A 5,181-nucleotide genomic window follows, 5' to 3' on the forward strand; every position below is an offset into this window, starting at 1 on the left:
ATATATATATATCTGCTATTTATTAGAAAAAATAATTGTTAAGTAACAAGCAGATATGCATTACATACCGTATCTATGTAGCGAATATGTATGGTATACAACTGGGCAATGCTGGGTTTCTTTGGCACAATCTGGAAATACAAATATTTAACATTTTCAAATATAAATTAAAATATAAAAACAAATTAAGACATGTAAAATATGTAAAAAAAATGAATTACTGAAAATGTCCCATCCACAAAAATTTCACATGCTTCAGAGAGTGCATTTAATAATGCATCATTACTAAAAATAAGCACTATCTTCTGATCAGACGATGTTGCATAGCCTTTATAGATGCTACGCGTAGGTTCATATGTCTCTAATTGCAGTTGTAAAGAACGTAAATTATCCGGAATATTTGGCCGTGATTTGGCCCTGTGACGACTGAGGATGGATTTCATATTATTGTATGAAATATATGGTGCAACTCTTACATTATTGCAAGAAACTGTATCAAAAATATGTTTAGAAGACTTTGTTGTTTCTTTACATAATTTAATCATTTCTTTTTTCATTTTATAAATTTCAACAATGTTTCGCTCTCCAGAATGATTATGTCCATGTTTTAAATTAAAGGATTCTCCTTCTTTTTCTAGTACTGCAGAGCATTTTGTATTCTTGCGTTTTGAACAACGATATTTATTACTATATCTTTTATCCATACAGTAGGTAAAATTGTTATAAACGTACAACAAAGATCCATTTTGTTTTCCTGTTATAATCTCCATCTAGAAACAATAAAATATACAATAACAGTACTCTCTGTTTAGGCTCAGCACAAATCATTGCTTAATAATAGATTAATAATTAATTACATTTAAATTCATCAAAAATTGAAAAGTTAGTGACATTGGTTTTCCAATTATTTTCGAGCCAATATTAAAAAATCGCACATTACACAAATTACAACAAATAAAACACTGAATTATGAGCATTTTTATTACAATATTTATGTGGAACTGCTTTTACTTTACAATTTTTCTTTGCTAATAATTAATGAAGGAAACATTGTAAAAATGTTATGTATAAACATCGACATGTCACATTGTTTATGACATACATACCTTATTCTCTAGTTTTCTCGTGATTATCCTCGAAGCTCGAAGCACGGCAGTAATGCGATGGTGTCTAAGTGTACCGAAACTCTCTACCAAAAGAAATAATAATACCCAACCGATTAAGGTTATGTTGTGACCGGACGGTACGTGTTGAGCCCGATTCCGGCGGATAATATTCCTATCAAACGGTCGCCACTCGGTTTTACCTTAGACTACCGAGAAGGTAAGTTCGCATCAACGCCCCGATTATTCGCAAGACGCTAATAGGAATTATTTGTTTCAGAAGGATGTCCCTGATGGATCACCGTTGCTGCTTCTCATCCCTGGATCCTCGCTTTACATCGCATACCAGATAGAGGTAAGTAAGGATAAATTAATTATATCCTAATTATTTGAATTTTGTTTCAGACTGATGTCCCTGTTGGATCACCGTTGCTGCTTCTCATCCCTGGATCCTCGCTTTACATCGCATACCAGATAGAGGTAAGTAATTATAAAATAATTATGTGATAATTATTTTATGTTTCGTTGCAGATCGACGTCCGGGATGGAGCGCCGTTGCCGTTATCCGTCTCTGGATCCTCGCTTTACCTCGCATACCAGATAAGGATAAGTCCCGATAATTATGTTTCAATTATGTACTAATTCGCTTCTTTTCTTTCAGGTTCCCGCCTCGGATGGATCGCTGCTCTGTTGCTGCTCTGCTTCCCCGGATCCTCGCTTTACATCGCATACCGGATTGCCGCTGGCCAACGTTGGATCATCGCCGAAGGACAAGGTAAGTAGAAGGTAAGTATCGATAATTTTTTATAATTAATCAGGAAAATTTGTTTCAGAATTAATTAATCTTTAATTCCAGATCATCATTTCAACATTACAGGCCGTTTCACAATATCATAAAGGTGTCTCACAACGCGAGTTTCTCGCCTCGGTGTGAATGTCGCTTTATTTTAATAAAGTTGCACAATTATTCAAATTGCGTATCTCGGCTTATTCGTTTAGTCGATACGATGCTTTTATTCCAGATAATTATTCCGATCGGAGGACTTTGTGCCTCGTGATTGTTAAACTATGATCACGCACTCGGCCGTGACCATCACTCTATCATACAATGTTCGTGCGCTGAATTAACGAACGAGTATTCGGTGGTTAAATACAATGATTAATAATGTCCGCACAATATTCCGTATCCGCGTGACCCAATGCCCGTGGTTGTTATATACTCGATAATTGCACTTCCGTTAATTAACAATGTATCCGAATTTCAACTCGCGTATTGTTGCTAACACTCGATTGTATTTGGCAATTAATTGCCCCTCGCTGTTAGTTAAGACGAGTAATTTTTACGCGATAGTACGCGGGAGTTCTCGGTTGTAAAGTATAACGCGTATGCCGATCGTACAGAGTGTGATACGTGTATTCGCCACGGCTATACCCGAGAGACTGCCTCGAGCGGTCGCTCTCGCTTGGGCTCCCCACTTATGCCGGATCGTTCCCACTCCTCGGAACTTTCGCGATCGTCTATTGTTCGCGGCCGGCACATCTGGCGATATCATTCGAAAACAGGATGATTTTCACCACCCTCTCGCGTGACCTTTTGCGCATCTTTCACTTTTGCCCGTTCTAGAAGGTTCCCGTGGAAATTTCCACGCGCAACGCAGTGCGAGAACCTTCCTTCCTCGGTACCGCTGCACCAGGTATTCACTCGCGAAAATTGTTCGACGCGGACGACGTCGACCTATGCGCACCTCCTCGGAGATGCCCCTGAAGGTGAATCTAGGTGTTGTCCCTGTAGATGACGTCCGGGTGACGTCGGTGTCGTCGGCCGTTGACGCCGACCCTCTGGCTGGGTTTCCCAGGTGCTGGTATCGCTGTTCCGGGCCACTCTTCCCGTGGATGATGCGTATCCTGGGGATCTTTGTCGGAGCTCGACGCCGACCCCCTAGGTGGGTGTCCCAGGTCCTGGTATGGCCTTCGGATACGCAAGTTCCTGGCGAAATTGTGTTTCGCCCGGATCCTGTCGGACAATGGCGCCGACCCCCTGGGAGGGTGTCCCAGGTCCTGGTACGACCGTCGGATCACTCTGTTCCTGGCGAAGAGGTGTTTCGCCGGGATTTTGTCGGACAATGGCGCCGACCCCCTGGGAGGGTGTCCCAGGTCCTAGTACGACCGTCGGACCAATAAATTCCTGGAGAAATTCTGTTTTCCGGGGATTTTCACCGGATCATGGCGAGCACCCCCTGGAGCTGTGTCCCAGGTCCTTGGATGTCGATTGGGCCTGTTTGTCCCTGGAGAAGATGTTTTTGTCCACGGACTTGGCGTTTCCTTGGCGTCCACCTCATGGACGCGTGTACCGGGTCCGAGGGATGATCCTCCGTGCCCCCGATACGGATTATCGCTCTTACTGTTTATCGGCGTTCCACTTAAACGCGTTTCTCTTTATACCGTTGTTATCGTCTAATCTTTACCAACAATCGGTAAATTACATCAGACCTTTTCGATCGGCGGTAAGTTAAACTATGAACTGAACGTGGTTTTGTAACTATCGGACGAATATAACTCGAAACTAAAATCTATGTGCGGTCTCTGCCGCCTCGCCGATCGTGTGTTTTATTGATACGCAAACTAAATCTATCAAGCCGTCTAGGCTGTCAATACAACTTAACTCTATATTATTTAACAACGCAGTAAGTGTAACCCTAAAATAATGTTTCTCATGGCATAATTGAACAGATACTGAAAATAAAGTAACTGACTATTCTGTAACGTCAGTTGTCTAAACTAAATTAATATTAATCAAAATGAAAACAAAACGTGTATTTGTATATATGTACATGTGACAACTGACGAGCCGTCTCTCCCTACACCGGCTTCTCAGCCTAATCATCCTCGCTGTCACTCTCTCCCGACGGCGACTCGAAGTCGTCGGAAGGCTGTTCTACCGGACCGATCGGGAACTTGTAATTCATGAATCCCGCGATCGAGTCTGTAATCGGAGGAAGCGCGGGAGTCATTGTAGGCAACTGTAGTGCCGACATCAGCGGCGTGGGCGGCATACATGGAAGTTCAGTCTCCCTTGGCACGGACGTCGCTGCCGGGTCTGCATGAGGCGGCTGCGCTCCTTCCACCGCTTGTTCCTGCTGTGCCGCGCGTGGCTCCGCATCCGGCAACCTGCGCAGTATTACCCGGGGTGAGTGTTTAATCAGGCGACGCGGCTGTAGTGAAGTGCTCGGTCGCAATGTCAAGTCGATTAGAATTATATGCTTTTACAACTATTGTAGACGACGCTTTAAGGCCATCGCACACAAAATGCATAGCTTAGCATAAGCGTAGCATAAAGGCCATCGCACACAAAATTATATAGGCTGCATAAGCATAGCATAAGACCGCTAGACCAATGAGCATCTTATGTAAATCAATATGGCGACTCTATGCTGGATGCTCATTGGTCCAGCGGTCTTATGCTATGCTTATGCAGCTTATGCAATTTTGTGTGCGATGGCCTTAAAGGTGGAAGCACATAAAATTGCAGAAGCCTTGAGCAGAATGCAGAAGCCATATGCGCATGCACTATGGTATTTGTAGAGCTCTACAGACAGATACCACAGCGCATGCGCATATGGCTTCTGCATTCTGCTCATGGCTCCTGCAATTTTATGTGCTTTCACCTTAAGACCGCTGGACCAATGAGCATCTTATGTAAATCAATATGGCGACTTTATGCTGGATGCTCATTGGTTTAGCGGTTTTATGCTATGCTTATGCTAAGCTATGCATTTTGTGTGCGATGGCCTTTAGGATGCGTTCCCACTATACGCGTCGCGCGTCGCGTCGTCTGTCGTTAACCAATCAAAACATCCTATTTTATTACATTACTTGTGACGGGATCAAAATGGGATGTTTTGATTGGTTAACTCATGGGGGTCGATTCTGTCTCTTGGGATGAGGTCAAAATTACAAAAGTGAGGAAATTAACTAGAGAATCTACAATTTTATTTGTCGAAATCTAGTAAATCTGTTGACTTTTGTAATTTTCACCTCGTCTCAAAATCAGAATCGACCTCATGATGACGCGACGCGT

The 5,181-nt window shown here is 42.8% G+C and overlaps 1 long non-coding RNA gene across 1 annotated transcript; it reads right to left on the minus strand.

Annotated features, from left to right (window-relative positions):
* Window positions 1-54: 54 nt before the first annotated feature.
* On the minus strand, window positions 55-1,231 carry LOC139824934 (uncharacterized). The gene is made up of 3 exons (XR_011735370.1): window positions 1,107-1,231; window positions 222-770; window positions 55-131 (listed from the first exon to the last, which is right to left on the minus strand). It is a non-coding gene; the product is annotated as an uncharacterized lncRNA (long non-coding RNA).
* Window positions 1,232-5,181: the final 3,950 nt, after the last annotated feature.

The sequence above is a fragment of the Temnothorax longispinosus genome, unplaced genomic scaffold, assembly GCF_030848805.1.
Source record: "Temnothorax longispinosus isolate EJ_2023e unplaced genomic scaffold, Tlon_JGU_v1 HiC_scaffold_692, whole genome shotgun sequence".
NCBI classification, from domain to species: Eukaryota; Metazoa; Arthropoda; class Insecta; order Hymenoptera; family Formicidae; genus Temnothorax; species Temnothorax longispinosus.